Source organism: Dasypus novemcinctus, chromosome 15 (genome assembly GCF_030445035.2).
Source record: "Dasypus novemcinctus isolate mDasNov1 chromosome 15, mDasNov1.1.hap2, whole genome shotgun sequence".
Classification (NCBI taxonomy): Eukaryota; Metazoa; Chordata; class Mammalia; order Cingulata; family Dasypodidae; genus Dasypus; species Dasypus novemcinctus.
The window spans coordinates 57,891,955-57,917,675 of record NC_080687.1 but is presented as its reverse complement, the minus strand read 5'-3'; the positions used below and the strand labels follow the sequence as shown (position 1 = coordinate 57,917,675).

Below are 25,721 nucleotides of genomic sequence, written 5' to 3'. Positions count from 1 at the left end.
ACAGATGCTGCCCCCAGAAATTCACAGAAATTCACAGAGCTTTCTTTTAGTGGTAGGTGGTAGGTGTTGGGAGAGTGCAAATTACCTTCTGTTGTTCTGGTCCTAGTGTTCAGTGCACTTTTGAGATGATGAACTCTAGATACCTACCCAACTTGTTGCTGGCAAATCTGAGCCTTTTCCAAGACACTTTATAGCCAGTTTGCATTAGAAGTTGTGGAAGGGCCCGAGTTCCCTCCCAGCAATTTTCTTCTGTCTCGGTAGCCAGCAAGAGGTCATCTATGTACTGAAGGAGAGTACAATTTAAGTTTTCATTGGGTGGGAAGCCAGATCTGCTGCCAGGGCTTCTCTAAAAAGGGTGGGGGAGTTTTTTTTGAAGCCCTGGGGGAGTCAAGTACAAGTTAATTGAGTCTTTTGTTGAGTCCTGGGCTTCTCCCATTCAAAAGCAAACAGAGGGAAGTGGACTTGGCTCAATGCATATAGTGTCCCCCTACCACATGGGAGGTCCAGGGTTCAAACCCAGGGCCTCCTGACCCATGTGATGAGCTGGCCAGAGTGCCGTGCCACACAGGGGTGTCCCCCAGATGGGGGGGCCCCACACGCAAGGAGTGCGCCCCGTAAGGAGAATTGCCCAGCGCAAAAAAAGTGCAGTCTGCCCAGGAATGGCGTACATGGAGAGTTGATGTAGCAAGATGGTGCAGCAAAAAGAGACAGATTCCAGGTGCCACTGACCAGAATACAAGAGGACACAAAAGAACATACAGCGAATGGACACAGAGCAGACAACTGGGGGAGGGGGGAGGTGGGGAAGGAGAGAGAAATTTTTTTAAAAATTATTAAAAAAAAAAAAGCAAATAGAGACTGGCTCTGGGTAGCCACCCACAGGCAGAAAAAAGTGTCCTTTAAATCCAGACAAATAAACTAGGTCCCCCCAAGTGGTAATTGCCCCATTAAGGTGTATGGATTAGGAACTACTGGGTGCAGGGTGATTGTAGTATTGTTGATGGCCCGTGAGTCTTGGACGGGTTGATATCCCCACCCATCAGATTTTTTTACTGGCACTAGTGGAGTGTTTTAGGGTGAGTGGCATTCGATTAAGATCCCTTCTTTTCTTAGGCGGTTTATGTGTTCGACCATGTCCAATTGTGCCTCACGGGGGATTGGGTATTGCCTTTGTTGGACTGGGGTGGCCCCAGATTTTAGGTCCATGATGAAGGGGCATGGTTCCGGGCCATTCCCAGTGAATTTCTTTCAGTCCAAACCTCAGGTACAGTTCTAATAGTCTCTCTGGAATTTGACTTGAAGTTTACTTCATGCAGTCTCCAGTCCTCCCTCTAGGGAATAGTGACAAGGAGGGTGAGGCTGGTCCTGAGAGTTAAACGTGTTGACCCCTCAGGTCTAAAGGTGATTTGGGCTCCCAGATTAGTTAGAAGGTCCCTGCCCAGTGGGGGAACTGGGTATTCAGGTAGATTCAGAAATTCCTAGGTTACTTTGTGGCCACCCAACTGGCAGGTTGTGGACTGGCAGAAAGGCTGCTGGCTGCACTCATTTCCATTGCCCCTACAATGTCAGTCACTTTCCACTAAAGGGGGCAACTGGTGTGGTTACTACTGAATATTTGGCTCCAGTGTCTACCATGAAAGTCATTGGTTGGCCCCCGATGTTTACTTTGACCATGGGCCCATGGGGGCCAAGTTCCAGTAAGCTCAGTTGCCCCTATTTGGAGTTGAGTCCCACTAGCCCAATCAGGTGGTTTTGGGGCTCAGGCTGCTCTTGTCCTCTGGGAGCATTTCCCTTGTTAGTCTGGCCTTTTTGAGGACATCCATTCTTCCAGTGTCCAGTTTCTTTACAATAGGCACATTGATTTCTTGCCAGGGGTGCTCTTGTAGGCATTCCCCCCTTTTTGGGGTAGCCCTTCTTGATTGGTCTGGTCTGGATTCCCTAAGGCTGCTGCGAACAGGGAGACCTGCTGTTTCATTCACTTTTCTGCTTCCCTTTCAGCAGTTTCATCCCGATTGACAAATACATTTTTTGTGACTTCAAGGAGCTGGGAGAGTTTCATCCCTGTGAACCCATCTAGCTTCTGAAGATTCCACCTGATGTCTGGCCCAGCCTGGGTTACAAAAGCTGTGGTGACCATCCTCTGGCTTTCTGGGGCCTCTGGGACGAAGAGGGTGTAGATCCTGAAGGCCTCGCAGAGTCGCTTATGGAAATCTCCTGGAGGTTCTTCAGGCTTTTGAGGGACGGAGGCCATTTTGGACATATTTGTGAGCCGCCTCGCTCCTTCCTATACGTCTCTGAGGAGGGCTTCTCGACGCTGCTGAAGAGCAGCCCGTCCTTGATCTGTGCTAAAGTCCCAGGCCAGTTGAGCTTCTGGTGCTGCTGCCTCTTGGGCCCATTCCTTTGTCTCCAAGACACCTGCGGGGGCCTGTTCTCGCAGCCACTTTCTGGCCTCTGTGAGGATCCCGCATCTCTCCTCCGTATTGAACAGGGTCAGGAGGAGTTGGGGTAATCATCCCAAGCGGGGCGGTGGGTTTGGAAAATGGACTCCCTGAGGTCGATAAGAGCCTGAGGCTTTTCTGAATATGAAGGGGTGTGGTGCTTCCAGTTAAAAAGATCTGTACTTTTGAAAGGTTGATAAAACAGGATTGGCCTCTCCGATTGGGCCGTGCTGTCTGCACCGATCTGGGCTGGATTCTGTGTCTCATGGAGGGGCATCTGAAGTGCAGGCTGTGCGGACCAAAGTCTTCTCACCAAAGAGGTCTCAGGATCCCCCCTCAGGGGAGGCTGATGGGCCCAGGGAGACTGAAGGTGGAGGAGTCTCTGGGAGATCTGCCTGTGGAGGCTCCAGGGCAGGGAGATGCCCTGGAATGGCTGGAACATATGGTGGGGTAAAGTGCCTTCCTCCAGAGGTCCTTGTAGAATAACAGGCTTTCAAGATATGGCCATCTGAGCTACTAAGACCCTGCTTTGACCCTTCCTTCTGACACAGAATCAGATTTAAGGGGGCAGGGTTGGGCAATTTTTAACCAAGAATCGATGTAGAGAAATTGATCAGGGTGGCCGGGGGCTCCAGTGACTACATGCCAAACTGCATGAACCTTGGTTACATCTAGGGTTCCTTCTGAGGGCCAGTCAACACCAAACATGGGCCACTCCAACTCGCACCAGGTCCGGAGAGTTCCGGGGGATATAGGGACACCATAATCCCTGGAAAAGCCTTTCTTAAGTTTTTTAACATATAATCTAAGACTGTGAGTTTGGATTGTAATGATCCCATCCCTGAACCGGTGTTGCAGGACAAACAAAGGCGGGGTGCCTCTCATGACATAACTCAGATGCCTGCCTGTCTGCATCTCTCCAGAGATCTTAGGCTCGTTTTAGCTAAGACGTCTGTGTAGAGTCCAGATTAGCTGTTATGCTGTATGACACAGCCACGGAGTGGAGGTTGGGGCCCACTTGGTCTCTGTAGCACATGCCATGAAGCCACAAACTGGATCAGCAGAGGAAAGCCTCTGCAGTCCCCATTCATTCACTCAATCACTCAGAGGTTACACAGTCCCACCCAAGGGACTACCCTATCCCCTAATCTCTACTCTTGAGATTTTGAGAGGTGATCAGTCTCCCCTTCCATCTGGAGATGGGCCTGACTGGGACTTAGAACCCCGGGGTCTTACCTTTCCAGTGTCTTCTTCTGTTGTTCAATCTACCTCTCCACTGAGTCAGGCCAGGTTGGAGGACGTGGCCCACAGGGATCCTTTCCCCGAAGGAGGCCCCATCAAGGGGACAGGTGGCACTGCCTCATTCTTGTTTGGGGATCTCCACTGGCTGCACCCACAATCCCAAACTGGAGGCTCAAAGAACCTGCTTGGTTGGGTTTCCCAGTCAGGGAACCAAATGTTGCAGCAAGGCCAGGAGTTCTGAACAGCAGAAAAACCCAAACAGCAGTCAGAGAGGTGGAGGAAGAGATTTATTACTCACAGGCCCAGAGAAGAGTCAGTCTCCAAATTCTGAGCCCCATTTTTCAGTTTTCATGGGTTTATATAGGATTTTATGTGGAATCAGCATGACTTTTGCTCTTTGGCTAAAGCATTGCTAGGCAAAATTTTGCAAGCGGGGTTACAGAAGCAGAATGCAGGTGCAAGTTCATGCTTTTGCAGGCCGATTTACAGAAGTGGGGGCAGGAGTTGTTCATTTGATATTCTCCTGCAGGGCCATGTTCTCACAGGCTGTTTTACAGAAGCAGGGGCAGGGGTGGCTCGTTAGATATTTTTGCAAAGTTATACTTTTTATTTCTCAACATCACTTTTCAGGTCTGGCTTAAATGTCATTTCCTCAGGGAATTTTTTCTGCTAGTCCTACCCAAAGAGATTTCCTCTCTCCTTTCCTCACCTCTGCCACCTGAATTTCTTATATTGTACCATTTCCTTTGTAGCACTTCTATGTGAAATTACGCATATATTTGTTGATGAGTAGATTAATCTCTGTAAGGGGAAGCAGGATGTTTATTTTCTCACCAACAAAACTAAGTGTTTTGGGGCATAGTAATGACCCATAATTTTCTGCGTGATGAAGCAATCAAAGGAACAGAACCTTAGGCACAGAGAGGACTGTGTCAGTGAACATGGCCCTAGGACTTGGCCTAAGGGAAGAAGGCTATGGAGTAGGACTATATTTCATAGTGGAATGAATACTAGACAGGGAGTGAGAAGTCTGACTTCAGGTTTTGTCTCTGCTACTTAAGAGCTGCAGTAACTTGAGTGAGTACTTAACCATCCCCATGATTCTGTCACTGTATTTTATAAAGGGAGTAATAATGTCTACTCTTGTCATTGAATTGAGAAGATCTTATGAGACTGATGAAACTGCCATGCAAAGCTAATGTATTATTCAGATATTGAGGCAGGGAACCAGTTATAGGAAATGTTTATCACAGGAACCAACAACAAAGGCCACGTACTAGTCCTGGGCAAAGTACCAGAGTTGAACTGGCCACTGGGCATGACTGACATGAGTTTCCAGAGCTACTGGATTAGGGATCCTTAGTTTTCCACTGTCAGGATTTGTCCTGCAGTTTTGTTTGGGGATGAGACTATCCATGGAGAACCTGGGGGCTCCGGGCTATAAATTCTAGAAAACCTCAAAGGCAGAGATTCCATAGACTTTCTCTTAGTCCTTCCCCATATCCATTCATGCCTCTTTCATGCTGTCAACCTCTACTCTGAAGGAAAGAGCAGCAACTCATTCACAATGTAAATAACGAAACAAGTTAGAGGAATTTTTGCCTAAACTCAGGCCATGACAGTCTTAAGCCAAATAAATGAGATTTTGCAAAATTTCAGTCATTTCCCAGTGAATTGAGGAAGCATTTAGGAACACTTTTCTGTGCATGTGTGTCTCATCCATATAGGTTTGTACTTGTGGCAAAAGTGGTTGGTTCACTGTCCTGCAGAATTTATGCTCCCTGTTCCAAGGTGTAGAGTATATGGGATGTGCTGCCCGGTCAGGACTGCTTTGTCTCTAGGTAGGGCTCATGTGTCATGAGTATCACTTCCAGGCTAAGACGTCTGATCAGTGGTGTGCCTTGTCCACATCTCCTTTCCCCTCTGTGGTCACCCCTCGGGCTGAAGCGTGGTTTGCTGGCCTGGCGGGGGAGCAGCCGCGGCAGGCCAAGCCGCTGCCCCCATAATAGGGTGGCTGGTCGGACTCACCGCCACCCTTGAAGGGAGCTCGGCATGGGCACAGAGTGCCCTCGGGTCTCCCCTTCTCGGCAGCCATGCTTCCGCGGCCGCCCCTCCCGGATGGCACCACACGATGCCTGTGGGGCAGCACCCTTCTTCTTCTTTCTCCCTGCGCAGGCGCAGGGTGGAAAATTCCAGTCTGCCCTTTTCCCCTCCCCCGACAGCAGCAACAGCCAGGCGTGGGCAGAAAAATCCAGTCTGCCCTTTTCCCTCCCCCCCCCCCACAGCAGCAACAGCCAGGCGTGGGCGGGAAACTCCAGTCTGCCCCCCACCCCAGCAACAGCAGCCACCAATCACTAAGCCCTGCCACTTCCCCCAGCAACAGCAACAGCCAATCCTTAATCACCACCCCTCCCCCGTCCAGTACCTCCCACTGACCTTTCTCCGGCAACCAATCAGAACAGGGCGTGGCTTCGACCAATCAGCCTTCCCCAGCCCCTATAAAACTGTTGCCTCTCCCTCAATAAAGTGGACTTGCGTGTTTACCTTGTCTCCGCGGTAGTTCTTCTGCCGTGCACCCTCCAGTCCTGAGAGCCCCCGACAAGGGCCTGGCCTCCCTTGTCCCCAGTTTGTCGCCTGCTTCTCCGGGCGACCCCTTCGTCGCCAGCTTTGCCGGGCGACCCTGTCAGCCGAACCGCGCAACCCCTTGTGAGACCCATCCCTCGTCTGCTGCCGGACCGACCCCTCGTCCCAAGTGGGACCGACCCCTCGTCCCAAGCGGGACCGACCCCTCGTCCAGAGCTGGACCAACCCCTCGTCCAGAGCTGGACCGACCCCTCGTCCGCAGCCAGACCCCACCTCTACCGACCGAGCAAGCCGCCGCACCCCTCTCACTCTGAATGCAGACGACAAGGCCCTCAGGGATGGCAGAGCCATAGAATGGGAGGAACCTGGGTCCTGGACTCCCCATGTGGAGCAAAGATGTCTGCTTTCCTGGGCTACGTGGTCTGGACTGTTACATGAATGCGAAATCGGTTTAATCCACTGAATTTTAGGGTTTATTTGTTATAACCTCCAGTCTTGTGGTTGACACAGGAAGCACTTTGTGGGATTAAAACTGAACACAGAAATCAATTCTGCTTAAACTTCAAGTCAGAAACTCTCTCCTTATATCATATCTCAATGCATTATGACCTTTGACCTATGTATTATTTACTGCCCTATAAGTGTATTATTTACAGGGGTCAGCACAGATTATATAATCTACATATCAGAGCACCAATGTCTTAATACCATCAGTATTAGCAGAATAAATTTTCCTAATAAGTAAATCAGTTTGGAGACTTTTAATTTTCTCTGTCTTCTAAGATGACCAAACTGCCAACATGGAATTACGAAAACCTGTAAAGCAAGTAGGAGGCTGTAATCTTTGGAGCCATCACACAATGATGATTTATTTATTTATTTTTGACATTGTATCTTCCTGTTCTTTTTAATCTTTGTCTGCCTTATTGTTTCTAATATTACTTTGAGAGTAAGCCAGAAGTCAGTAAAAGCCTATGTTTCTCCAAGTCACGGAAACAGCTGACATCCTGTCTCTCTCTATTAATGAGTAATAGGCAGGTGGCTATTTACTGGGGGCTCCAGCTGAATTATGACAAGACTCATCATGAGCCAGCCCAGGAGGCTTGTCTACTGTGTGAGGAAGAGTGGCTCACCAAAACAACTCCTGTGTTTCTCAGCAAGTGGGGACAAGTTCATTTGTTGCTGGATCTCTCTAACTAGTGCTAACAGTTGTTTTTATAAAGGGCATTACAATTATTCACTCCGCTGATGTTTGTTCTGTAGAAAAGCTCAGTTCGCCCTTTCTGAGAAAGCATGCTGTTTCAAAAAATTGCTGAGGATTAGCCACAGCATTAGAATTCAGTGTTCCTGAGGACTCTGTGTTATTGAGGCCCCTGGCAAGATGTGGGCTTTCTCACTTAGAGCCGATATTAATGATTTCAGAGCAAAAGAAAGTGTCTTCTTGGTGGCTCACAGAAGTAATGCAGCTTCTTAAAGTGTAGCCTGTCTCAAATCTGTGTATGGGTAACCTTAGTTCAGAAAGCTAGGATTTAGAGGTATTATGTTATTTATTCTTTCACCAAGTGCTTCACTGAGCAGGTGGAAAGTATTATCATCCCATTAGAAAGGTGTCAGGGACAAAAGAGTTGGCTGAAGGTGTTACTCAATGTTTTCTTTAATTTTTTGGGACTATGTCTCATCTACCCAAGTAAACTTTGTAAACTGGAGCCAGGCATTGTATTTGTGAATTACTCCCTTAGCCGCTCTCAGAGTGTTATCATGCCTCATACATGCCCCATATGTATGCCTCACAAATATCTGTGAATAAATGAATGATGGATTGCAAGAAGGAAGGAGGTGAAGTTCAAAACAACTGAGTGAATTTAGAGCATGATTTTTTATTGTCACAGCACTTTTGTCCTTTGCATTAAGCAAGAACAGATTTTATGACTCCTGTATGATTTTTATTCCAGGAGATTTCCTGCAATGGTGTCAACATTGCTTTCAAATGCTTATTTTGCACGTCATCAATCTATTACACTTAATAAATAATAGCAAAAATCCCTTGTGTTATAAGACGGAGCTCAATTAGCCACATAAGCCCCCAAAACTATGCCAAACACAAATCTTAGTTTGCCAAAAGGCTGTTGATACGAAGTACCAGTAATGGGTTGGCTTTTATAATGGGAAATTTGTTAGGGTAAAAGCTTACAGTAAAGAGGCCATGAAATGTCTAAATCAGGGCACCACCAGAGATGCTTTCTCACCAAAGTCAGCTACAGGTGATCCCGGGGGTTCTGTCATAGGGTGAAGCAAGATGGCTGCCAACCTCTGCTGAGGCCCCTGCCTTCCTCTCCAAATTCTCCCATCTCCTGGAGCTCAGCTGTGGGTGGCTGAAGGCACAGGGCTTCTCTCTTTCTAGGCCGCCTCTCTCAGTCTTGGCTGCTTCACTTTCTTCTGAGTTCATCTGCGGGCTATCAGGCATATGGTTCATCTCTTCAGCCTTGAGCTGCTCTGTGGGCCCGCTTCTTCGGGGCTTTGTGCATAAACTTTGGCTGCTAGTGATCCTTGAGTCCTCTCTCACACGGCAGGATCAGAAATGGTAGTTTCCTTTCTCTGTCTCTCTCTCTGTCTATATAAAGCTCCATTAAGACATAGTTCCATCAAAAGGGTCTCACACCCATAGGAATGGATTAGTTCAAGAACATAATCTTTTTCTTTTTTGGGATTCATAAAATAGCTTCAAACTGTGACACACACTGTGAAAATAGTTGTGAATCAAATAATATAGCAATAAGAACTATTGTAATATCTTGATAAATATAAATAAAAATGAGTTGCACAGGGGACTTGTAGGAAAACAAGACTAAAATCTAGGCTCTATATACAATTGCTTCTAATTTGGTGGCATAATTGTCAGAAAACTAATTTTGAACCCACTGGTTTTTATCCTGGAGAAGAGACGGGTCTGACTATAGGGAAATGGAGTAATTTAGAGTTTTTAGTTTGGGTCTTTGGATAGAATACTTTAGAAGAGGGGCAGAAGAAAGTATAGTCTTTAACTTCTCTCAGACTTGTGTTTATATATTTGGCACACTTGTTCTGTGAGTTTTAGATTTTAGCTCTCATTACTGCAATTTAGTATAAAGATACATACTTCTACCATTTTTGTAAGGTACTATTATATTTATTATTATTTTATTGAATAATTAGTTTGACTAGCCATCTGAAAGTAAAATGTCTTAGAAAATGAATTATGTTAAAGTAAATAATATTTTTCCTTGTTTCATGATTGTTTTCAAGAGTCATAATATAACAAATACCATTATGTGACTTGCATCATGTGTAAACAATTTCAACATATCAGATAAAATGTAGATGTATTTTTTTAAGCAAAAATTTTAATCATATATCCATTTAATAAATCATGTGAAATATTACCAGTTGGGGATATTGTGGTGATTATTGAATCATAAACACCTACTCATCATCACAGCCTTGATCCAAAGCCTAGGGGAAGGAATTTTTTTTTTTTAAGATTTATTTTTTTAAATTTATTTCTCTCCCCTTCCCCTGCCCACCCCCCAAGTTGTCTGCTCTGTGTCCATTCGCTGCCTGTACTTCTGTGACCGCTTCTATCCTTATCAGCTGCACCAGGAATCTGCATTTCTTTTTGTTGTGTCATCTTGTTGTGTCAGGTCTCTGTGTGTGCAGCGCCATTCTTGGGCTGGCTGTACTTTCTTTCGCACTGGGCGGCTCTCCTTACAGGGTGCACTCCTTGTGCATGGGGCTCCTCTACGCGGGGTCACCCCTGCGTGGCACGGCACTCCTTGCACACATCAGCACTGCGTATGGGCTAGCTCCACACAGGTCAAGGAGGTCCGGGGTTTGAACCACAGACCTCCCATGTGGTAGGCGGATGCCCTATCCATTGGGCCAAGTCCGCTTCCCTGGGGAAGGAATTTTTATAGCAAAGTAATATCAAGCAGTAATCTTAAATTATAGAGTAGATCTATTCAGGATTATTAATATGGGCAATTTAATTTGTGTGACTTCTATAAAGTTAGAAATAGATGCATATCATCTGTAAATTTATACATTCCTACAAATCTATTTGCAATAGAGATCACAGTTCTCTGCTGTCTACAGTAGTTGTAAATATCTCATGAGATTTTGTTTAATAACAAATGGTGCTTTATATTAAATTGGTATGACAAAACAAAATTTCTTACTCCTAAAGCTTCTTAGTAGTTGGTAATTTTACTAATGTTGAAGTAGAACTTTGGGGGAAATGAGATATAACTTAATATTTCTTTTTTTTTTTTTTTTTTTTTTTTTTTAAAAGATTTATTTATTTATTTAATTTCCCCCCCTCCCCTGGTTGTCTGTTCTTGGTGTCTGTTTGCTGTGTCTTGTTTCTTTGTACGCTTCTGTTGTCGTCAGCGGCACGGGAAGTGTGGGCGGCGCCATTCCTGGGCAGGCTGCTCTTTCTTTTCACGCTGGGCGGCTTTCCTCACGGGCGCACTCCTTGCGCGTGGGGATCCCCCACGCGGGGGACACCCTTGCGTGGCACGGCACTCCTTGCGCGCATCAGCACTGCGCATGGCCAGCTCCACACGGGTCAAGGAGGCCCGGGGTTTGAACCGCGGACCTCCCATATGGTAGACGGACGCCCTAACCACTGGGCCAAAGTCCGTTTCCCACTTAATATTTCTTAACCTTATTTATTTCTTAACTTTCTTCAATGGAAAATTTCCAACATATTTAGAAGTAGAACAGTGAATGAACCTCCACATACACATCATCAAGCTCCAATTATTATTAATTCTGAGCCAAATCTCATTTCATCTATTACTTCATCAATATTCTCCCTGGTCTTATTATTTTCTTAAGAACAGTTTTGGATTCACATGAAAATTGAGAAGATAATACAGAGAGTTCCCATATACCCAGCACCCAGAGTGTTCTATTTTTAACAACTTACCTTAGTATGATACATTTGTTACAAATAATGAACCCTTATAGATACATTATTATTAGCTAAAGTCCATATTTATTTTGATTTTCTTAGTTTTCTCCCACTGTCCTTTTTGTTCCAGGATCCCGCATTATATTGGGTTGTCACGTCTCTTTAGGCTCCTCTTAGCAGTGGCAGTGTCTTAGATTTTCCTTGTTTTTGATGATCTGACAGTTTTGAGAAGTACTGATAGGTATTTTTGTAGGATGCTCCACTATTGGAATTTGTCTGATGTTTTTCTCATATTAATAAATCACTTATTGGTTATTAGGAGAAAGACTGCCAAGATATGCCCAGTCCACACCTAAGGGGTGGGGATTTATGATTCAACTCCTTGAGAGTAAAGTATGCACATAAATTATTTGAAATTCTTCTCTATGGGAGACTTGCTTCTTCTCCTGAATTTATTAATTTATTCAATTATTTATTTATAACAATATTATTTTGAAACAAATTCCAGAGAGCATGTCTTTTTCTTCATAAATATTTCAATTTGTATCTTTAAACAATTAGGATTCTTTGTTTTAACATAAGCGCAACACATTATCACACTAAAAAGTAATTCTTTTATAGGTCAGCAAATACCCATTCTGATTTCCAGTTATTTCATAAATAATATTTTTTTACAGTTTGAATAAAAATCAATAAGATTTACACATTGTGTTGTTTGATGTCTGTTAAATCCCTTTTTTTTTTTTACTTTTACATAAAAGCTCATAGCAGTTTTATTTGAAATAGCCAAAACTGGAAACCAAAATGTCCATCAACATCGGACAAATGAAGAAAAAACAATGAAGTTTATCCATACAATGGAATATCACTCGCAAAGAGAAAGACAAACTATTGAAACGTGTAACAACTTGGGTACATCTCAAAAACATGCAAAGTGAACGAAGTTAGACCTAAGAGTACAGACTGTATGACTCCATTTACATGAAGCGCTAACACGCAGAACTAACCTACAGTGACAAGCAGGTGGGCGGTTACCCGGGACTAGGGATGGTGGGACTGACTGGGAATGGACACAAGGGAACTTTTTTGGGTGGAAATATTATTTATCATGATTGTGATGGTGGTTACACAGGTGTAGGTATTTACTAAAGCCATTTAAAATGGGTGATGTTAAATCCCTTTTAATCTACAGGGTTTTCCTCAATCTCTCAATTTACTGGAAGATGGCATATATTAGTAAAAACTTTTAGTTTCACAAAGTTCCAATCATTTGTCTATCCAACAGGTATATTTTTAATTTGGAATGTAAATTTATTGAAAAAATCAAATGAAAGTATATTCCAAAATCAGAGTCTAATACCTATTAATGCACTAACTACTTCTGAGCATCTAATCTGTACCAAGTATTAATACTATGCCTGGTGCTGAGAATATAAAATGATGAATAAGAAAGGAAGATAAATAAGAAAATCATGTTTAAATCATTCTCATTTATCTCCCTTCCTTTGCTTCAACATAAAGCAAATACTTAATTGGGACATTTTTGTTCCAGGCACAGGTCAAGGTTATCCCATTGTAAAGATATTCAAATAACTTATCAAACTTCATTAACTGGTATGATGTGACTTGACCTCAGGTAATGCAGCACAGAGTCTATGCTCTTAACCAGGGCTCCATAAATATGTCTGTAAAGGGCCAGATAGTAAATCTTTTAGGCTCTTTAGAGCACATATGATCTGTCTCATATTCTTCTTTATTTATTTTGCTTTTTTTTTTTTACAACCTTTAAAAATGCAAAATCCAGTCGTAGCTTGTGAATCATATAAACATATGCCACAAACTGGATTTAGCCTATCTAGCCACTGCAGTGGGCCATTTACAGCCCCTGCTAACCACTGAACTCTGCTGCCTCTTGTCAAGGTCATAGCAGTGGCCACGGAGAGATCAGAATGGCCTCAGATCCATACCATCATATAGGGCTCATTTTTTCTTTTGGGACCCATGGGATCCATTTCTTCTTTTCATCATCCACAAAAACATGCAACTATGGGCTTCAGTTCTTAGGTGATTTCTCTACCAGATACTCCCTCTTCAGACCTAGATAAAGGAGTATAAATAGGGAAATCTGGATTTGGGGGTAGTTGGTTTGGGTAACAACCTAGAGCACAAAATAGTAAGAGGCCTCACTAAGCAAGGAAAGAAAGAATACAAATAGATCCTCTTCACAAATGAAGAGGACAACTTTGATCTTTGTGGTCACAGCTCTGCTGTAGGGTCTTCCTTGCTGTTTAGGCAACAAGGCTGTGTATGTAAGAGGCTGTGGTTGTTTAAGACAGAGATGTCTCCTAATGGAGAAAGATACCAAGACAACTTAATACCTTAATTTAAAGAACGACCTCCTCTTTTAGATTGTGAATAAGGATGACTAGACACAATTCAAGCTGCCTATGGTCTTAGCTACATACTAAAAGGCGATCAGCACATGGTTCTTTCTGGTCTATATATCTGAAAATGTCATGGACTAAGACAGGCTAAGATATCATGGAGAAAATCAGAGGCATAATGTGATCTCACTGGAAAGTTGGTATCGCTAGTTGCAAATAATGAACACTTGTAGATTCACTTACACTGTGGGCTCTTACATTGTGCCATGGGCTGTGCTAAGCAATTCACAGGCATTATCTCATTTGGCACTCTCATGTTAATGGGTTAAATAATTGATTTAAAGTCATAGACTAGTAGGACTGGTACTCAAAATCAGATATGTCTAATTGTAAATTTCCACCAGGTAAACTTTGAGAATCTAGTAGCTAAGCACATAGTATTTATCAAATACACACTAAGTGCAAGACACTGGGGATATTGTGATGAACAAAGTTTCAGGCCTTAAGAGAAAAGTACTTCTTGTAAGTTCTCTTTGTTCCTTGCCCCCACCTTTCAAGTATCTTTCCGCCTACACATTCACCTTCACTTGTGATACACATATTCCACACCCACGTAAATACATACACACATCTGCTTTCTTCTTTCTTTACATATTCCACCAACAGAAGAGAGACAATGTAGGGAGTCATGATTAACATGGACATCTTAACAGTGTGTTCATATATCATCTCAAAAGGCCCATGATTTGTGTTGATCTTTTGGAGCCTTAGTTTCTTCAGCTGTAGAGAGGATCAGTTACACTTAATTATTGCCTAGGGAAACAGAGAAAGTTTATACCTAGAAACATTCCCAGGACTGAATGTTTATTGAGTAAGCTCTAGTTAGGACCCTGTAATATGTTAGCTTACCTGCCGCTTCCTATTAACCAGTTCATTACCCTTTTTCATTTCTCCATTGATATCAGAATATGATTTTCAAATTTGTAGGTGCAAGTCTGTGATTTTACAGTCACAAAAATGTAAGCATATTAAAACTATAAAATGTGAGCTACATTCAGTTATCAGATTTGATCAGATTCAATCACTTGAACCATTGTGAACTTTCCAAGCTTTTAGTGTCAGTATGTTGTCATGGAATTTATATCATTCAAAAATTCAGGTGCCGGAAGCTCTCATTAGACAACTGTGGCTATTGACAGGTTTTTCATATTCAGGCAGCCTGCGTTTAAATTATTGCTGTACCACTTTCAAGTGGGTAACTAGGACAATTTGTTTAATCTATTTCTTCATTTATAAAATGGGTATAATACTATTTCATAGAGTTGTGAAGACGATAATAAAAAATGCTTGATAGTACCTGCCACAAATAAGGGATAACAATGTTATTCATTATTAATATTATTTAAAATAATATCAAATTATTAAAATATATAATCTGTATTATAATTTAAAATGTATGAATTGATTTTTGACCTCTTGATCTAATTTTTTCCTTTTATGATTATTCATTAATTTTTTTTTACGATTTATTTTTTATTTATTTCTCTTCCCTTCCTCCCCCACTCCCATTGTATGCTCTCTTTGTCCATTCGCTGTGTGTTCTTCTGTGTTCACTTGTATTCTTATGAGCAGCACCAGGAATCTGTCTCTTTTTGTTGTGTCATCTTGCTGCATCAGCTCTCCATGTGTGTGGCACCACTCCTGGGCAGGCTGTGCTCTTTTCACGTGGAGTGGCTCTCCTTACAGGGTGCACTCCTTGCATGTGGGACTCCCGTATGCAGAGGACACGCCTGTGTGGCACGGCACTCCTTGCACGCATTAGCACTGTGTGTGGGCCAGCTCACCACACCTGTCAGGAGTCCCTGGGTTTGAACCCTGGACCTCCCATGTCGTAGGCGGACACTCTATCAGTTGAGCCAAATCCAATTCCCTATTCATTAATTTTTAAATAATTTACTCATACTTTTATTCAACCTTTACAATGTTCTTTCCATTGTGCATGGTGCTGTGGGGGGAGGGGCAGAATATGCTAGTTTCTGCCTTTAAGCAAATGATAGTTTTGTTGGAAAATTAGTACTATGGATTGAATTGTGCCCTCCAAAAAGATATGCTTTTAAGTCGTAATCCCCCAGTAACTCAGAATGTGGCCTTATTTGGAAATAGGTTTGTTGCAAATGTAATTAGTTAGGAGGAGGTCACAGTGTTGTAGGGAGGGCTCTTAATCCAAGGTGACTGCTGTCCTCATAAAAAGGGAAGAGGAGATAAAGACAGAATGCCATGGAAAATGGAGGCAGAGACTTGAGTTATGTGGCTATAAGCCATGGAACCCCAAGAACTACTGGCTACCACCAGAAGCTAGGAGGAGGCAAGGAAAGGCTCCTCCTCTAGAGCAAGATCCTGTGGACACCTTGATTTTGAACTTCTAGGCTCCAGAACTGTGTGAGAATAAATTTCTGCTGTTTTACACCAGTTCGCGATACTTTGCTATGCAGCCATAGGAAAGGATACAGCTAAGCACGTACAAAACATTTACGTAGAACCAAGACAGCATGTGCTCTGATGTTGTTTCATAAGCTTTAAAGTGCTCTGGAATCACCTGAGGATCCTGTTAAAATGTAACTTCTGAGTCAGCAGGTCTGGGATGTGGCCTGAGGGTCTGCATTTCTACAAGTTCCCGGGTGATGACCCTACAGTTGTCCCACAGAACACCCTTCCAATAGCACAACAAGCACTGGAGCATTTCAGAGGAAGAGGAGACTAAAGTTCACTCTCCCTTTCCTTAATATTAACAAAAGAAAGAAAGCAAATAATATGTGATTTTTTTTACATCATTTTGTGAGTAGAGGTTTAATTTTTTTTTATGATAATGAGAACAGTTTACTGGGAAAAACAGGACAATGCTTACAACTTTTTCACAACAATCTTATAAAGCCTGAGGCATACAGTAGTCCTGTTTGCTATTTCCTTTTTCTAGGGTTCTACTTTTACTTTAAATTTCTATTCTGTTAATTCTATTATACATGTTTTTTGTGGTGCCACTTCACATCTTAACTTGAAAGAGGTGGAATGTAAATTAATGCATTCAATTCAGTTGTTTTCATCAGACAACACTGGTTTAAAAAACTAATCTGAAGGCTTTTAAAATGAAAGTTAAAATCAAGTGAAATAGGCTTATATAAAAGAATTCTAATGATGTAGCATCTTTTATCAGTTAAGCCAGGAGCTTTTTGTATCTTTTTATGAAAAAGAAAAGCTGTGTTTTGGAACCATAATCAAATCTTAAACACAATCTCCATATGTTTTCATTTAGGTATCATGGAGGTCAACCATTAAGCTATGATAATGCTCTTTAGAAATGGCAAGTAACAATAAGAACTAGGATCTTGGATGGCAGATTCTGCGAAGACATTTCTTCAGACTCAAGTGTTGTATCATCAGTGAGGTTTGTCAAGATGTTGTTGGGTTCAAAGGAGAAAGAATTTGGCAGATCTCATTTATTGTGTACATATCTCAGTTCTATTCACTTTTATCTAAAGAGTTGCTACTATTTCTGCTTTTGTCATACTTTCATCTCAGAGACTGAAACCCTTGTTGCTCTAGCCGAGTCTGACATAAAGCTGTCAATCTTATCTCCAAGGCCTTTATTGAAATGTTCCAGATGTGTGAGCTGAGTCTAGGATTGATTTTTAAATGGTCAGTGCACCTTCTCTTTCCCCAGATTCTAGGACTGTCCACCAAAATCATGCCTGTAATGGTATTTCAAAGTACTTTTTAAATTTTGTCACTAAGCTTTTTATTCTCCCCCTTTAGAAATAGTGTGGCATTTTCTTTTATCAGCAGTTTGTATGTCTACAGTTCTGAAGGGAGCTAAAAGAGCAACCTCTCTCAAAGAGGTTTACTTCAACTCACCAATCCAGGCTTTTGCGAATTGGATTTTTGAATACAATCGCAAATCTCATTTCCATCTTCACATAGGTAAAAAAAAATCAAATATAAGTATATTGGAAGAGTCAGTATCATAAAAACCTTGATTATGTGCCCATTCTTTCATTGTTTATAAATGACCTTTTAAAGTTTGCACTTGCCAGAAAGTTCCCTTCAAAGCATACGCATTTCTTTACATTTGTTTCTCTGCTTTTGTTCTGTTACAGTTTACACTATGGGCAAATTTGTAGGTTAAATCACTCATTTCCAGAACATTTCACTCCACTTAAATTGTATTCATTTTAGAGTCTTGGACCAATTGGGCTTGTCTAAAATCTGCCTGTCCCCATTGTTTTTGTTTTGTTTTGTTTTTAATATACATCATAAGCTCAAGACGACATGGCTACTTTCCTATCCCAATGCCTTTTTAGTTTTATACCACCACTTTATTTTTCCTTATAAGGGCCAATTAGATCCAGAGTTTGTTGCTTCAATATTCCTCCTCTACTTTTTTTTTTAATTGACTTTGTAATAATATTACATTAAAAATATATATATGAGGTCCCATTCAACCCCACCCCCCACCCCACCTCTCCCCTCCTCCCCCCCCCCCCCCCACCAGCAACACTCGTTCCCATCATCATGACACATCCATTGCATTTGGTAAGTACATCTCTGGGCACCTCTGCACCTCATGGTCAACGGTCCACATCATGGCCCACACTCTCCTCCATTCCATCCAGTGGGCCCTGTGAGGATTTACAAAAATATGGAACGCTTCACGAATTTGCGTGTCATCCTTGCGCAGGGGCCATGCTAATCTTCTCTGTATCGTTCCAATTTTAGTATATGTGCTGCCGAAGCGAGCACCCTCCTCTACTTTTGAGTGAAAAAGTCTTCAAGGTGTGCAAAGACTTTATAGAATATTCTTTACTGGATCAAATGAGAAAACCAATAAATGTTTGATTAGTTGTGATCATTTACCACTTTTTCACCTTGTATTTAGAGCAGTTTTACATATACTATTCTTTTACTTGACTGTGCATCTTGAGGTCAGGGACTCAGTATTATTTATTTACTATCTCCGTATATGGTACAGTGACTGGCACACCATTGCAGCTTAATCCATTGCTATTAAATAGCAATGGATTTTTGTTCTTACGAAAACCTTTTTATTTTTAGTTCAAGTTAAAAAAAATAAACTGTGGATATTTTTCTATGTTTTTTTAAAATCTATTTTTATTTTTTATTTAAAAAAGAAATTATATGCATTAGGTAAGGGATGTCATAGGTAACACAGGCAGTCTATACTCCTAGGCATAGGGTAGGACCGAAGAGTCTGCATTACTAACAAGCATCCAGGCGGTGCTGCTGCTGCTGTTCTGGGGAACACATTTGAGGACTGAAGTTCTAGAGGGCTTAGGTTTTCTCTGTTTTAAAATCACAGTTATTATTGGCTTTACCTGGTAATTCTGTTTAACTTAAATTTTTTTTTTCAACTACCAAGATCTGTTAAAAAAAAATTCACATTACAGAAATATAGAATATAAAAGGTAAAAGTACCTCAAAATCTTGCCCCCTAGAAACAGCTGCTACTGTGAACAGTTTAATGCATATTCTTCCCAGATTTTTCTATATTCACATTACTGTTTTTCTGGAAGTGAACTTGTACAGAACATTCTGCACTTGTTTTTTTTTCCCCTTCCCTATATGTTTTGGGCTTTCTTCTCCTGTCAGAAAAGATAGGTCTTTCACTCTAGTTAAAGGATAGTTAATATATGCCTTAGGTGTTATTAAGAAGCTCTTGATGTAAACAAAGCTTTCAAATTAAAACAACAACAGCATTTTTGAAAAGAGACAATGTTACATAAATGAATAGTTTAAATCAAGTCATTCTTTTAAAAACGACACTTTTAAAAGAATGACCAGGCAGAGAGTTAAAGTAGCCACTCTGGTGGAGTTAAAATGGGAAATGACAACCTCCTGGGTCTTCCCTGGAGGCTGAGTTTGGCTATATAAGGGTGTAAAGATAGCTGGGTTTGCCCACTTGGCCCCCTCACTCAGGCGTCCTGAGATCACTGAGAGGCGCGGGGCAGTTTCCCACCGCCCCTCCTCCCAGCGCAGGGGACAGAGTCACTGCGGAAGCCCTGAGCCTCAGACGAGGTTGAGGCTCACGAAGCTGCCGGGCAGCAGTTGCTTTTGCAGAGCCAGGCGGGGCTGTTCACCAGCCCCAGGCGGTGTGGCTCTGAGAGGCGCGGGTGTTGGGGAGCCGAGGCCCCAAGGCCAGGCCTACTGGCCGTGGGGCAGCAAGTCCTGGCTGTACCCCTTGCCTGAGCGAGAGGTTGCTCGGTGTGGCGGGAGCATTTTTATACAAACATTAGGCAGTGTAAATTTAAAAGTTGCTGTTCAAGTGGCTGTTCAGGCAACAGGGACATCTGTCTTGAATTGAGCTGTATATCTTTAATGCCACAACTTGGAATTCATAAAGGGAAAGATCTAGGTCCTTTCTGTCTCCTACTTAGGAATAATGATTTCTGGTCAGAAGATTCTCTAAATTCCAGTCAGAATTGGAATGACCACCTCGAGAACTTTGCAATTATTTTGACGGAGAATCCTTCTGCAATAAAAAGACACTCTTCCCTCCCCCCTGTCCCGCCTTGGCCCCATAGGACCAGAAATGTGATAGATTCGGTTAATCTTCAACAGGCAATTTCAGACGTTTTAGATCCACTTATACCGTGTGATTAATTGCTTCAGTGTTTGGCAAGTATTAAGCAGGAGCGTTTTGTGGGTGAGGAAGTGGGAGTGCAGGCTGCAGCTGGCCTAGCCCGCCCGCCTCTGTTCCCCCTGGACAAAGCACAGCTGGTTTATGTCTGTCACTATCAATGGGAGGACATTTCCGAGCTGGTAATTACCCAAGGGATTCCTGTTGGTGCCTTTTGGAACTGCCAATCTTAAAAGTAGCTTTTGACTCTTGCTGAGTACAGTATATCTGCAGTTTGGCTTTTTATTGCAATTTTCTTACATGAAATGAAAGAAAAGTTTGTGTGAAGTCTTGCAGCTCATTGCCTCACACGTCTCTTCCTTGCCCTCACCCTTCTCTGTGTTGCAATATATCACAGAGACTCTAAAATCTTTTGTATCCACTGAATAATGTTTTCCTTTGAGTAAATAAGGAAAAAGGGTGTAAGAAACACCAGTGACAGAACTAATAAATGTTGTAAATGAAGGTACACATTTTAATGTTCTGTGGGTAAAAGGATAAAGGTCCTTACTTTCTGGGGACTTAAATGAGGGCCTTCTGAATAATTTAGTGTTCCAGAGAGAATTCAAAGAATGCCCTGGATTCAGGAATCTAGAAAAACATTCCAAATTGACGTATATCTCCTTGCACTATACAGTCTTTCAGGGGCAGGATGCTATTTAAAAGACAGATTTTAGAGGAACTTAAAGAATGTGCTAGCACAGTGGCTCTACCAGTGGGATATATCGGTATACATTTCCTACAGGAGTACATTTATTCCTATTTTCATTCGACAGTGACTTATTGCAGAGACTCTATAAGCTAGGCATCATTTTAGATGCTGAGAAACGGGACCGTACCAGACAGAGTCTGGAATGGAGATGGGAATAACACTATTCAGACAGTTTTCTAAATTGCAGCTATGATACACTCTGATTACATCTGTACTTTCCTGACAATCCCAGACTCTTAAACATTTGCTAGTTATCCTCACTTGTCATATTTTGATGATGAAATAGCCATTGCCTCTGAGTGTTGGAGTTATAAGAATTAAGACATATTGCATGTAGACAGGTTAGAGAGGCTGGGCACATGAGTGTCAACTAAGAAGGACAGGCATTGAGAAATTCAGGGCATAGAACAAGTTTAAAATGCTGAAAAAATGAAAAAAAAGAAAAAGAAGTGGAAGGAAGAGTATTTGGTATAGAAGTATTTGAAAAATTAGGATGCTGTTTAAGTTTCCAGGGCTGCTGTAACAAATTACAACAAACTGTGTGACTTAAAACAATAGAAATTTATTCTCTCACAGTTCTGGGTACAAGAAGTCCAAAATCAAGTGGTGGCAGGGCAACACTCCCCCTGAAGGATCTAGGGCAGAATTCTGCCTTTCCTCTTACTGATTCCTGTAGTTCCAGGTATACCTGGCTTGTGGCTGCATAACTCTGTTCTCTGCCTCCATCTTCACATGACCTTCTCCTCTTCTCTCTGTGTCTTCTCATCTGTCTCTTATAACCCACCCAGATAATCCAGGAAGATCTCATGTCAAGATCCTTAATTTAATTACATCTGCAAAGACCCTTTTTCCAAATAGGATCATATTCACAGGTTCGAGGTAGACATATCTTTTGGGGTGCCACCATTCAACCCATTACAGGTGCCAAAATAGAAAGTTGAGAATTGAGAAGTAATTGCTAATGGATAAGGGATATCCTTTGGGAGTGATGGAAATGTCTTAGTATTAGATAATGATGATATTTGCACAACTCCCAATATACTGAAAAACACAGAATTGTATACTTTAAAAGGGAAAATTTTATGTTATGTGAATAATATCTCAATAAAGCTATTAAAAAATGTGGTACTATTTCATGCTTGACTAAGGTGAAGTCTCATCTTCCTGTGATGTGGGAACCTAAGTGTTCCTTGAACAGAATCTTACTTCTGAAATCCTAATACAATGAGTGTCTGTACAGTATGACTTTGGAGAAGCTTACCCAAGTATATGTGTTAAGGACTCGACTTCTTTGACTTAGAAAATTTGGGGCGGGGGGAGAACATCAATTATTAGGAAGTATTAATAAAGTGGAATTGATACTAAATTATTTATATGTGTATCTAAAATAAATAGGAGATATAGGCTTATAACTGATAACATATGGAAAGGCTCTACATCCAATATCCTACCTGGTATGCTGTCCAATGTGGTAGCCTCTTTATAGGCACATGTGCTACCATGTTGGACAGTGCAGATACAGAAAGTTCTGTTGAACATACTGCACTAGATGCTAGGAGGTGTGCTCCTATACTTTATAATACCTCATAATTTGCCTTCATAGAAAAAAACTATGAAAGAGTCTCTTCTTCAAGAACTTTCATTAATAGTCCACCAAAACCTAGGAATGTCGTGGTGAGAATATGACACTTCAATGTATCACTTGGGACTTCAATCGATGGTAAGCTGGGAATCCCTCAAGATCATTAGTGTAGCACTCACAAAGCCTGAGTTTTATTTTGAATTCTGCATTAGGTCTCCTTATGGTATGCCAGCTATTTATTTTACATTTAATGCCTTTTCTTTGTAGGTACTTAATTTTAAAATCTGGTAAAGTTTCGACAAACACTAGTGGTCATATCTCAAATATTTATCCATCAGGGCATTATGTACTGTTGAGTAAATCATTTATGTCTTTATTTGTCCCAATTCCCTGACTTATGAAATACTGTTGGAATGAAGATTTTCTCTATAATGAAAATTATAAAATTGAGTGGAGGATTATTGTAGAATGCCACAAATAAAAGAACTGAGTAAGACAAAAGAAACATAATAATTATATAGTTTTTAAAATGACATCTAATGTCAATTATTCTTGTCTACAGAAATGTTGGATAATATCCAAGAAAAAGATGTAAAGAACAATCTAAATGCCACCTGTAAGACTCCTCTCAGAGGTGAATGTTGTAAACATTTAGCCGATTTTTTTCCCCTTTGGCTTTATATACAATTTCACAAAATTGGGAGTGTATAAACCCAATTTAGTATAGTATGTACCCCTAACTTTCAGTCTCAAGCTTCACCAGGTTCATTGAGCCAAGAGGCTGTTTTGCACAATGGTTGAGAATATTGACCCTGGAGTCCTCAATGCCTGCACATAAAATAAATTCGATAACTTACTAGCTATGCGCCCTTGGGTCAAGGCCCTTAACTTTCTGAGTTTTGGTTCCTTGATTTGTATGATGGGGATAATAATTGCATCTGTCTCCCAAGGTGGTTATGCAGGTTACATGAGTGGATGTGTGTAAAGCACTTTTAAGAGTGCCGGCAGATAGCAGCAGGTATTATTATACATGTGGGTTGTTCCAGCACCACTTGCATTGCAGAACTGTGAAGCACTTCCTGAAAGACTCCTCTGTGCTCAACTATTCTTGAAGTCCCCTAGGGGATTTTCACGAGCCTATCTGTTGGCTGAGGTGTGTGAGTAATACTTACCATATTCTTTCTCTCCTGCTCTGCCTTCCCTTTGCTTATGTCCTCTGTTCTTGAAATGGCTAGAAGTAACTTTATTGTTAGTACTGCCTGGAATCTATCAAGGGAACCCAGAGTCCATGACAAAGGTGCTGCTTTCCAATTCTTCCATGCTAGTATCTTGGAGGGTGCCAGAATGTTGCTGGTTTTCATGTCAAAATAGAAAGACTCCCTTCTGATTCTGTGTGTTGGATCCTAACTGTACTCATAAGCAGCCAGCTTCTTTTTTTTTTTTTTTTAATTTCAGTTTCTGCTGAGTGGGAAATTATAAATCAAAACTCTTTCTTGGTAATATTTATATTCTTTTAAATAACACTGCTATGAATTATTATTATGAATGTTCCTTTTTCTACCAAGGATGTGAAGAGGCTGGAACAAATTGGAGATGAGAAAAATCCCTACTTTACTTCATGAAAGTCCTTGCTTAACCAGAAGTGCAAGATCCTTGAAGACAGATGCTTTCTTTAGTCCACTGTCTTCTATATTTTCAGTAAAATCTTGGTCTCGTAAAACCCCATTAAATAGGACCAGATGGCTTCACTGGTGAATTTTACCAAACAGTCCAAGAAAAATTAACACCAATCTTGCCCATACTTTTCCAGGCTATACCCTTATGAATAGAGATGCAAAAATCTTCAACAAAATACTAACATACTGAATCCAACAGTATATTAAAAGAATTATATACCACAATTAAGTGAATTTCATCCCTAGTATACAAGAACAATTCAACACAAGGTAATCTGTTAATGTAATACATCATATTAACAGAACGAAGGAAAAAAAAACATATATAATCATCTCAATTGATGCAAAAAAAGCAATTGGTAAAAGCCAACCCCCCCTTGATAAAAACACTTATATACCTAGGAATAGAAGAAATGTCTTCAACATAACAAAGGACATTCATGAAAAACCCACAGAAAACATGATATTCACAGGTGAGAGATTGAAGGCTTTCCCTCTAAGATCAGGAACATGACAAGGATGCCCACTGTCACCACTGTTATTCAAAATTGTAGTGGAAGTTCTAGCCTGAGCAATTAGGTAAGAAAAATAAACAAGAGTCATCCAAATTGAAAAGGAAGAAGTAAAACCTTCCCTATTTGCAGATGACATGATCCTATATATAGAAAATCCTGAAAACCCCACAACAAAGCTACAGGAACTAATAAACAATTTCAACATTGTTGTAGGGTATGAGATCAACAGGCAAAAATCAGTAGTGTTTCCGTAAACTAGTAATGAAAAATCTGAAGAGGAACTCGAGAAAAAATTCCATTTGTAATAGCAACTAAAAGAATCAAATGTCTGGGAATAAATTTAACCAAGGATGTAAGGGACTTATACATGGAAAATTACAGAACATTGCTGAAAGAAATCAAAGAAGAAGTAAATAAATGGAAGTACATTCAGTGTTCATGGATTGGAAGACAAAATATCTTTAAGGTATTCTACCCAAAGCAATTTTCAGGTTCAGTGCAATCCAAATAAAAATTTCAGCAGCCTACTTTTCAGAAATGAAAAAGTCAACCATCAAATTTATCTGGAAGGGTAAGTGGCCCCAAATAGCTAAAACCATGTAGAAAAAAGAACAATTTTGGAGTATTCACACTTCCTGACTTTAAGGTTTATTACAAAGTTAAAGTGACCCAACAACTTGATACTATCACAAGGACAGACATATAGACTAAAGAAACTAGTTTGAGAGTTCAGAAATATACCCTACATCTATGGCCAATTGGTTTGCAACAGTGCTTCCAAGTTCATTCAATTGGAATAGAATAATCTCTTAACAAATGGTGTTGGGGGTAAACTGTATATCCATATGCAAAAGAATGAAGGAGGACCCTTATCTCACACCATATACAAAAATCAACTCAAAATGGACCAAACACCAAATATAAGAACCTAAACTATAAAACCCCTAGAAAAA

At 41.2% G+C, this 25,721-nt stretch overlaps 1 long non-coding RNA gene and 1 other non-coding gene across 6 annotated transcripts in view; one reads left to right on the top strand and one right to left on the bottom strand.

Moving 5' to 3' along the window:
- The window catches only part of LOC131273428 (uncharacterized), a 206,587-nt gene that overhangs the window by 47,885 nt on the left and 132,981 nt on the right, over positions 1–25,721 (top strand). The gene's annotated exons all lie outside the window — the stretch shown is intronic.
- LOC111767221 (U6 spliceosomal RNA) lies at positions 18,283–18,389 on the bottom strand. Its single transcript, XR_002799100.1, has one exon. It is a non-coding gene; the product is annotated as a U6 spliceosomal RNA (small nuclear RNA).